General features: G+C 39.3%; 1 non-coding gene across 1 annotated transcript; it reads right to left on the bottom strand.

The window, feature by feature from the left end:
* Positions 1 to 1,641: 1,641 nt before the first annotated feature.
* On the bottom strand, positions 1,642 to 1,748 carry LOC116666799. The gene has a single exon (XR_004323672.1). It is a non-coding gene; the product is annotated as a U6 spliceosomal RNA (small nuclear RNA).
* Positions 1,749 to 11,461: the final 9,713 nt, after the last annotated feature.

Below are 11,461 nucleotides of genomic sequence, written 5' to 3'. Positions count from 1 at the left end.
TCACACCTGGAGAAGCCAGAGAGAAAAGAGGAGCTCCGGAGAGGCTGGGCCAGAGGTAGGCAGTGCATGTGAACTCCGGCAGCCCCTGCATGCCCCGCACAGGCCTGCTGAGTGTAAACCACCACTGGGCCCTGACTCCACTCCTGCCTTCCCAATCTGATGCAAAATGTCTCTCATAGCCCAGCCTAACTGAGGGGGAATTCTGGGAAATGCACTTCAGCTCGAGTTAGCCCATTACAAAGCCACCACATCGCTGCCCCTTTATAAACTGGCATCCCTTAGGGAAAATTCCTTCACTTCATCTGAAAAATGGAAAGTATAATACTTTCACATGGATTTTCATAAGAATTAAAAGAAATAATATGCCTAGACTATAAGACACTCAAAATTTTGTTGAGTTAGCCCATTGATCCTATTACTAACTTAAATGCTCAAAGAATGTGCTTTTGGTCCAAATGTGTCACTCATAAGGATAATTAGCTTTGTTGAAATAGTAAAAGAGGATTATTACATGCAGATTTAAGGTAGTGATAACATCAAAAATCTCGTATGCATTTCTGTAGGACAAAAAGCCTGGTGCCATAAAAGTGGCTTTGTGGTCAGACGAGTTGGCCCATTACATGGGCCAAATGACTCTGGGCTCGTACGAGTCATGTTGGGTGAACGTGGTGCCTATGCTGTCAGTGAGGGAGTGACGCCTCGCAGAGCTGTCATACGCACTTAGAAAATACAGGTACCTGCTTAAAATAGTACTTGGCACATAGCAAGTGAACAATAAACTCGTTTTTTTCCCTCTGAGTAATAATGATTTTTTTTTAAAGGAGGTACTGGGGATTGAACCCAGGACCTCATGCGCGCTAAACATGTGCTCTACCACTGAGCTATACCCATGCCCCCGCCAAGGCTGTTTATTTTTATGAAGTCAAAGGCAATATGATGTGAAAACATTATTTGATCTTGTTTTTTTTTTTTTACTTTTTAAAACTGAAGTATAATTGCCTTACAATGTTTTATTTGTTTCAGGTTATGACATAGTGATTTGATGTTTGTACATTACATGATGAGTCTGGTAATCATCTGTCACCATGCAAAGTTATTACATTATTGACTATTTCATCTCTTTTGTAACTGGAAGTTTGTACCTCTTAATCTCCCTCACCTATTTCACTCATCCCCCCAGCCCTCCTCTCCAGCAACCACCTGTTTGTCCTCTGTATCTGTGATCTGTTTCTGTTGTGTTATGTGTGTTTGTTTTGTTTCTTTAGATCCCACGATAAGCCTTTGCTCGCCATCATCATAATCCCTATTAATGTGGAGAAAAACAGCCCGCAAGCAATCAAGTCCTAACCTCCGTGTAGGATGTTGGTGGTTTTGTTTTCTTCTTTGTGCTTTCCTATGTCTTCAAAACCATCTACAATAAATTTACACGTTGTTTGAAACAACCTCCCCTCCCCCATAAAACCCTTTGTCTTTTTTTCATAAGCCCCTTTCTTTTGACTCCATTCACACATTCTCTAGTCTGCCTTCTGCTCCTCCTCATATGCAGAGATACTTAGATCCTTTCTGTGTTCCCAAGACTAGGCACACATCTCACCCTCTCTATTCAGTTTTCTATCGTTACTCCATCTTTTCATTATTTTTATAAATATGGAATGCTTCATGAAATTGCATGTCATCCTTATGCAGGGGCCAAGCTAACCTCCTCTGCATTGTTCCAGTGTTAGTGTATGTGCTGCCGAAGCGAGCACCATCTATTAGATTCCTCTTGCTTGCAGAAGAGTGACAGTTTCTGTCCTAACTCCAAATTATTAGGTAAACAGTAGATAGATCTTCTGAATAGTTGTACTGTAAAATTCAAACATGATTAGCATGGGGAGAACATGTTCTTCTAGCCAGTAGGCAAACATACCCTGCCAAAATCAACTCTACCTTCTCAACGTCTGATTCAAAGGGCAAATATTTCTCCATGGCTACCCTGTGATCTAAATTTAGATGCTTCAGCAAAAGTATCCACACTTAAAAAAAATATTTATTTCAAGATTCCAAATAAATGCCACACCGAGTTTAACAACGTCAAAGCACAAGCACAACAGTCTTTTATTAACCAAGTGATGCTCTTCTTTGACTGTTGTTTTGCACTTTTCCACTTCAAATTTTTATCTTGACATTCTCAGGCCTATAGAAAAGTTGAAAGACTGGTACAAAGAAATCTTAAATGTCCTTCATGGAGTTCACCAATTGTGCCACATTTGCTTTGATTCATTTGTTTATCTGACACATTTGAAATCAAGTTGTACACATTATGACTTTTCACCTCAGGTAATTTAATATGCCCCTACTAAGAATAAGGACACAGTCGTACATAATCACAGTACCATGATGACCCCCAAGAAAATGCAATAATTTTTCAAGGTTATCTTCTTGGCAGCATATATTCAAATCTCTCCAATTGTTGAAAATTGCCAATTTGTATATTATGAACAATGCTATTTAACATTTTTTGATATCTATAAAATCCACCTAACTTAAGAATATAATATAAACATTTCTCCTAGACCTTCTATAGTTTTAGGTTTTACATTTAAATTTATTTTCCATTTTGGGCTATTTTTTACATACAATGTGAGGTGTTTTAGTGTATGGATATCCAATTGTAGCACCAGTTTTGAAGACTATTTTTCTGCATAAATTTCCTTTGCACCTTCATTGCAGATCAATTGGCCATATCTGTATGAGTCTCTTCCTGGCTTCTCTACTCTGTTCCATTGATCTCGGTGTCTGTCCTTTCACAAATACCACACTGTCTCAATTATGACAATTTACTATAGGAAGTCTTGAAGTCAGGTAATGTAAACCCTCCAACTTTGTTTTTTTATTTCCCAAGTGGTTTTCATTATTTTACTTCCTTTGCTTTTATATACAATTTTTAGAAGCAACCTGTCAATTTCTACATAAAAAAATCCCGCAAACATTTCTGCCATTAATAACCTTTGTCTTCCATCCTTGTGTTCTCTTGTGTTTATTTAGGGTAGGTACTAAAAAATGGCATTACAGGCACATGAGAAATAATACATTTCAACTTACAGAGTACTGCTGAAAAAAATTTTTTAATTAAAAAAAAACAAAAATAAAAATGAACAAAAATAAACAACCCCCCAAAATAGAAAAACAAAAAATGAAGAAAAAACAAACAAAAAACAAGAAAAATTGTTTAAAAAAAAACAAAAGAGAAAAGAGGAGGGTGGGGGTATAGCTCAGTGGTAAAGCATGTGCTTAGCATGCGCAAGGTCCCAGGTTCAATCCCCAGTACCTCCATTAAGAGAGGGAAAAAAGTACTGCTGAATTCCTCAGTCAATTCTTAAAACTTCTAGAATGGAGATAAATATAATCAAAGTCATTTCCCAGAGTCTCAAAGATCTAAAAGCATAGCATGTTTGGACAGGTGTTTTAAATACACGTAATTTAGGACATGTCTCTGCCAAGCCTGTTTGAGTAACACTAATCTCCCATTTGTTTCACTCAATAAGTTGTTGCGTGTCTATAATGTGTGGTTCTAAGCTCGGAGGATGAAGAGGTGTGGAAAGCAGACAGGTTCCCACCTGGTAGTAAGGAGTGTGTATTCTCACTGTCGTGAACTCAGGTGCTCTGAACAGTGCCTCATCCGTCACAGGAATTCAACACACGCTCTTGCTGTCCTCACTTTGAACACAATAGCCCTTCCTGGTTTACTGGTTGAAACAAATAGTTTCCCTACTAATAAGAGCCACATTTTTACCTTTCTAAAAATACACCACTGTCTCCAACTTAGTCCATAATGACAGAAACTCAGGAACTCAAAATTGTATCATGTTTATCTGAGAGAAATTAAAACGTGCCCACAAAAAAAACCCTTTGTACCAAACGGGTCACTGCAGCTTTACTCATAAGAGCCAGCGAATAGAAACAGCCCAGCTGTCCATCAATAGGAAAATGGATAAACAAATTGTGGTCTTCTCATATATTGGATTTCTGCTCAATAGTAAAAAGTAATGAACAGCTGGGGCATGCAATAACATGGATGCCTCTCAACAACAGTCCTCTGAGTGAAGGAAGCCTGTTACAAGAGTGCACATCACATGGTTCCATTTATGTGAAGTTCTGAAAGAGGCACAGCTGATCTGTTGTGGACGAGGGGAGGCCATGAGGGGACCTCAGGGGTGACGGTGATTTTCTTTTTCTTGATAAGAATTTGGGTTACACAGCTGTGTCTCAGCAGTACACCTGTGATTTGTACATTTCATCAGATGCAAATTTAACCTCAAAAGAAAAAAATAGAACTGTAAACAAATCTTGAACTCTCATTTAATAATGTACATGCTGAAATATTAGGGGGAAGTGTACTGATGTCTGCAACTTACCCTGAGATAAATGAAAAAAATAAGATGAATTGTTGTGTGGAGGGAGGGACGGGTAGATGGACATAAAGATATGGAATAAAACAAGGATAGTGAAAATATAAATTGGGGAATCTAGGTGGTGGGTACATGGACGTTCTCTATAAGATTGTCAACTTTTCTGTATATCTGAAAATTTCATAATAACATGTTGTGACAAAAATTGTACCACACATTGGGGAAATGTAACTGAACTTTTATTGTAAGGTTAACATTTAGCCAGATGAAACTGAGTTCAAATTCTAGCCATGCAGTGGAATCTAAAGAAAGGACACAAATGATCTTATTTACAAAACAGAAACAGATTCACAGACATAGAAAACAAATTTATGGTTATCAAAGGGGAGAGGGGTGGGGGAGGGATAAATCAGGAAGTTGGGTTTAGCAGATACACACTACTATATACAAAATAGATAAACAACAAGGTCCTACTGTACAGCACAGGGACCTATATTCAGTAGCTTGTAATAACCTATAATGGAAAAGAATCTGAAAAAGAACGTGTATGTATAGGTGTAACAGAATCCCTGTGCTGTACATTAGAGGCTAACACAATATTGGAAATCAACTATACTTCAATTTTAAAATTAATTGATTAATTAATAGAATAAAATAAATAAAAGAATAGAATAAAAAATCAGAAAAAGAAATCCTAGCCATCCAGCTCCCTACCGAGTTTAATCTGTACCGGCTACGGTTTTCTCAGCTGCTATGCAGACATGGTTCTTCTTTTGCAGGGTTTTGTGAGAACCACATCAGGCAGTACACTTAGAGTATATTAAAGACACGGCAGGTGAACAACGAATGGGAGCCTTTATACTGTCATTGGTGACTAAACGTAAGAGTTCAAAGAAGATAGCCCTTGATGTGGACCGCAAAAATCTAAGGAGGCTTCCTGGGGTGGGGGTGATTTTACACGAAGAGTAGAATTCAGACCGAGCAAATCAAGTGCTTTCCTGGTGGGAGAAAAAGCCTGAGGAAAGACCTAGAAACAAGAATGAGGTCACCAGGGCAAACCTGGTGAGGAGAGAAGACTCTGTATTTTGTTTCCTTCAAAATAATATTAAAATATCTGCATATGTCAGGGGAGGGTATAGCTCAGAGGTAGAGTGTGTGCTTGGCATGCACGAGGTCCTGGGTTCAATCCCCAGTACCTCTATTAAAAATAAATAAATAAACCTAATCACACCCCCTGCCAAAAAAAAAAAATTATAGAAGTATATCTGCATATGTGAATCTCCAGATAAAGGAAGACTTGTTGCACAATTTACCCTGTCCCCCTTGAATCCTTTTAGGGGCAGGGTCTTTAAATACTGCAGTGAAGACAATTTTCAGTTCTGTTGTTTGAGAGTAGACTGTTACTGTCTACCGCCTTATAACTTTCTTGAAACAAAGTTTCATCCTCTTTACCTTTTCTGCTAGAAGATGCATTGGTTAACTGGACCTGGCAAGAACTGAAGCTGTCAACCAGAGCCCTTTGTCTACTGGGGCTAAAACTCCAGGCCTACCCCCTGCTAAACATGTAGACTAAAGAAATGCCAGAGGAAAGGTGCCCTGAGAGGGAGACCCATCAAAGCACCCGAATCTGAGCCTCCCGCCGCCCGCCTTCACTGCGCTCTCCAAGGTGCAAACCATCACCCCTCTCGGCCTCCTGCATGGCCTCGCTTCCGCTTTTGTTCTGTGTCATTGGCAGATGACGGCCCACGAAGGAGTCCACATCCAGATCCCTGGAATCTGTGACTTTGTTATCCTTACACGACAAAATGGATTTGCAGGTGGGATTAAGGACTTGAGACGGGGAAATTCAGGAGGCAGGAGGGTCAGAGGTGGAGAAAGCGATGTGACAACAGAAACAGTGCACAAGGTGATGCACTTGTTGGAGGGGGTGGTACACAAGCCGAGGAAGGCAGGCGACCCCCAGAAGCTGGAAAAGTCGAGGAAACAGAGCCTCCCCTAGAGTCTCCAGAAGGAACGTAGTCCTGCTGACACCTTGGTTTTAGCCCCGTGAGACACGGCTCAGACTTCTGTCCTCCAGAACTGTAAGATGATAAACTTGTGTTGTTTTAAGGCACCAGGTTCCAGTAGCCAGAGGTAGCTTTCAGAACTGTCAGCCAGAGCACACTGGTTGATTCCTTGTTCACAACGCTTTCCCACTGTACCCACAATAAAACCCAAATCGTCTTTTGTGATCTGTCTCCTACGTACCTATTTTTCCCAGCCCCTCCTGCTCTTCCTAACCCTGCTTCAGCCTGCCTTTACTTCCTTCATTAAACCCAGCTCATGTCTACCTCAGGGCCTTTGCATTTGCTATTCTTGCTGTTTCTTCTGATCAGAATGCTCAACCTGCAGACCTTCACATGGGGGGATCCTTTCCTCTATTTGTATCTCTTCAGAGATGACATCGTCCCCGAGCAATTTTCCCTAAACACACTATGCTAAATAACATCACTCCATTTTCTAGTTTCTTACCCTCTTTTTGTTGTCTTCATAACATGGCTTCCTGAAATTATCTCATGTACATAGTTTTAATTTGTCTCCTGCTGGTCTTCTCAGTCAGGTGTAAGCTGAAGAGGACTGGGAGCTTGCCTGCTCACTGAAGAATCTCACAGCCTTGGCGGGCACAGGGGGTCACCCTCACAGCTCCATGTTGCATGAGTGCACAGACTGCCTCCCCCATCCTGCACCAGTTTTACCAGGGAACCCCCCACTGATAAATCACTTTTCATGCCATTTGAGGAAAGACATAGGGTCACTCATTATTTTATTTCCAGGTCTTCCTGGCAGAGCTGGGGATAAATTGGCAAATAGCCCCCAAAGCAGTCACGAATTAAATAAAAAAGAACCCCCATTCAAAAATACCTCCCCAACATCGAGTAGCTGGAGATTTTTTGATATTTTCAACTTACAATGGGTTTATCGTGACATAACCCTATCTTCAGTCAAAGAAGAGACAGCATAGGTGGGGCAGGGGGACAGCTCAGTGGTAGAGTGTGTGCTTAGCATGCATGAGATCCTGGGTTCCATTCCCAGTACCTCCATTAAAAAACAAAATCCTAACTACCTGCCCTCTCCAAAAAAAATGGACTCTTCTTAGGAACATCATGTTCCTCATTTATTCAGATCTCTTATGTCCTCCGGTCAAGTCTTTGTAGAGAAAAATGCTCATTTTTGATGCTGACCAAGACCCATTCTGAGTCCAGAAGTTCAGAAAAGCGGTGTGCTCCCTTGCTAAGTATCCAGGCTCTGTGTATCCTGATATCTAAAAAATCACTTCATTCATATTAGTTCAGTTAAATAGTTGTATTTAATATTTAGTTCACTTTGACTTCAAAGATAAATGAAATAAGAAGTGAAGCAGAAAGCGAGAAGACATGCTGCAGTAGTTAAGACTGCCTTTAAATACATTTCTTGGGAAAAACCCAATCAGCACTGGTGGAAATTATAATCTTGCACATTTTAATATGCAGCCACTTCCTTAGACAGACACATCGAAGCATGCAAGGTTTTCAGCTTTTCTTCTCTATGAATCATGCGTAACAGATTAGCTCAGAAATTTTCATACATAACTTGAATATATCATTAGTTTTCATACATTTTTCAACTTGAATTTTCTAAAGTGCTTTCAGAGATAAAATGTAATATTAACATAATTTGCAGTTATGAATTAAACCTAAAACGCAACAGTAATAAGGATGTAAGGAAACGCTGAAAGACTTAACAAATGCTGTATTCTAGTAAGATACTGCAGCCAGATCTTATGAGCAAGCTTTCTCGTTTATCATGCTCAACTTGACGCCGGTTAAATCAAATGTATTTTCTAAGGCTTTTCTCAACAACATATATCGTTGTAAAAGGGGACAGGCCCACCAGGAATCTAGTTACCGCACGCTCTGAAAATCACGGAGGAATAGTATCAGACACCTTACTGGGCGCTGTGTGCAGGGACTGCTTTAGCTCCTTGCACCCCTGAGAAAGGCATGATTACCCCTCAGTTAAGCCCTGTTACCAGTCTTGTGCCCCTTCCATTGCGGGGTCATGTCATCTACAAGCAAGATGGCAGTGGAGCCGCGGTAACCATCCTTGATCAGATCTGCATGTGCCCCACGTGGAGACTGTCCCTAGCATCCTTGAGCTGGGGTTCCTTCTCCCCAATAACTTTCTAATGACATGGTACATTTCCATGCCCTTGAAAATTTCAAAATACTCGTTTACTTTCTTTAAATGGATGTGGAATCAGCATCTGGAAGGTAACACACTGATTCTAAAAGTGGAACTGACCACATTGGATTTTTTGGGAAAAATAGCAGCTTCTTGTTAAATTGAATCTAAATCTAACCCTGACAAAACATGTACAACTTCAAAGATAAATTAACAATTTTTTTACCAAAGTAGACATTCGTTTCCTGTGATTCTGTTCAGTTTTAATTTCCTATTTACAGGTATTATTTTTAAAATATGCATTTTCATTTGCTTCAAAATGATAAGGATGGGCTAGATTGGCAATGGTTTGATGGCTCTGGGGACTGGTTGACTGGAACATGGGGGTTTAGTATACTGTACTGCTTCTGAATGTGGGTAAAATTACCCCTAACTCAGAGGGAAAAAACCCAAACTGCCAAATCATGGCATAGTCACACAATAAACTATTAAGCAAACATTAAAATATTTTACAAATAAAGAAAACTGCAAATGTGTATGAAAAAAATGAACATGTTTAAAATTATTAATTTTAGCTCCTGGGATTAAATGATTTCACTTTACATTTATTTTTCAGGTTTTTAAAAAACATAAACCTAAACATTCATGATCTGAAAACCAATTTGTTACCGAGCTGCAACCCATTATCTTTAAGACTCTTCATCAACCACTTTATATGTTTTTATTTTTTAATTTTTTCCGTATATATATTTTTTTCATCACCTACTTAAGCTTAATGTTTTGAAATTCTGAACTGTCTTGCAATTAAGTATTTTTACTGCACACTCATGGAACAACTGTGGATTGTCATAGGCAGATAATATATGGAATGTGTCCATAAGAATTAATAGAAATATCCCATATTTTAGTTTCACAGTGCTTGTTATAATGGGAAAAAATGTCTAAACATCTGACAAATTATGTTCTTGAAATAAAATACTGTGCAGTGCTTACAAATGGAAGTATACTCATTGACCTAGGGGAAAGTTCACAGTTGAGAAAGATTACAAAATAAAATATATGACACCAATTTCATAAATTCATACAAGCATAGAAAAGAATCTGAGAAAAAAGCATCTTAATTAGTAGTCTAGTGAGTGAATTATAATTTTGGATGTTTTTAGCTTTTTTGTGTTCGAGTTAATCCCCCAGTATGAATGGCTCCTGTACTAATATTACACACACAATTTCTCCTCCCTGCACTTGCCTAATGCCCCGAATTCCTGTCCGCGTCCCCACACTTCTACACACTTCCCCTACACTCCTACAACAATCTCTTCTCTTCTCTGGGGTTCCACGATCATCAGGTATCTCTGAATCAGGTACCAGGTTCTGTGCCTTACGTCTTGTGATTAATCCGCAATTAAAAGGTCAAATTCAACCTCTGACAAGCCGAGAGAATGCAGGGTTCTTGCTAACTGGTTTTTCTAGTTAACTAATGAGATTGTCTGATTTGTTAGCATCATTACTAAACAGTTATGTTCCTTGTCCCTCCAGGATGTCTGGTACCTACTTGACCGTTTCTAACACAGCTCTCATTGTTCAGAACTAGTTGTTGAAAAGGCAGAAGATTAACTTTTTCTAAGTACTGATCCCAGAAAAGATGCCTCAACATCGTTGACTTTTTAAAAGAAGTAATTGTTTTCTGACAGCTGAGAACATCCAGTTGAAGGTTCATTTTATTATAAAAGGATAATGCTTAAGGCAAGTACGTCATTCCAATTTTCTACAAAAAAAAAAAAAAAGGAATCTTTTAGGTATCAATCTAAAAGTCAAAAATCCCTGTTGTGCTATTTTTTAAGAAAAAATTTAATAAATCTCTTTAAACGTACTGCTAGCAGTAAGCTCAGAATAAGATAATCTTTGTGACTGTAAACACTCCTCACAAACCTAGTGGTGGGATGCTTGGGCAGCGCACACACTGCCAGTTGGGTTACAAGGTTTAAAATTCATTATTTTTTACCCATTTTTTTTTTTGTGGGTGGGGGGGGGCATACTTTTAACTGCTACAAATAATTGCTAGAAATCCTGGTACCAAAAAATTGCATGAAGTATCCAAACACACAGCAAATACTCCAGATCCGTGTTTAAATTTTCATATTCACTGACCTATTCCTCCAAAACTTAGAAACTAAAGGAAAATCTGTGTATCAGTTTCAGGCCCTCTACAGCCTCATGACCACCCAGCACTTCCCTATTCCCCAAGGGTTGCCGAAGCCTCCCTCTGGGTGTCAGTTCAATCCAAATGAACATCTTCGCATTTTTTTCTGCAGTGTCACGTTTCAGATGCCACGCTTCCCGTTACTCTGCTCGCCTCGGTCACTGCAGTGGCTCACCGTCCTTGCAGAGTTCTATGACCCCCTAGGACTCATCTTTGTACATGCCAATTACTTCCAGGGTAGACATCTGAACTTTGTTCCAAGGCCTCCCCTCTTTAGCGGTAACCGAGGTAAGCTGCCACCTCTGGCCCATTTCTCCATTTGCCAAATCAGGTGTCCACCACCATCTCTAAAGACTACTTAGGTGGCAAAAGGGAAGTGTAACACACACAAAAACAAGTCTCAAAAAAACAGTATGCAAATACAACCCCAGCAGGTCTAGTTCTAGCTTACTCAGTATTTATAAACTCACCTCATATGGAGAATGAATAATTACGTAACTTTGCTTTAGAGGACACTGAATTGATTTCCCATTAAAACAGGTTAGTCCCACAAACATCTTCAAAGTACACTGTAGAAGTATTGTAGAAAAATGAGTATGTCACTCTTCCAAAATTTTGGGGAAAAACAAATGTGGAAATTCTTTAAAATAAAATTTACACCAGAACTTAA

This window comes from Camelus ferus, chromosome 1, assembly GCF_009834535.1.
Source record: "Camelus ferus isolate YT-003-E chromosome 1, BCGSAC_Cfer_1.0, whole genome shotgun sequence".
In the NCBI taxonomy this organism is placed as follows: Eukaryota; Metazoa; Chordata; class Mammalia; order Artiodactyla; family Camelidae; genus Camelus; species Camelus ferus.
Note: the sequence above shows the minus strand (reverse complement) of the source record. Positions and strands in the feature narration are given on the sequence as shown.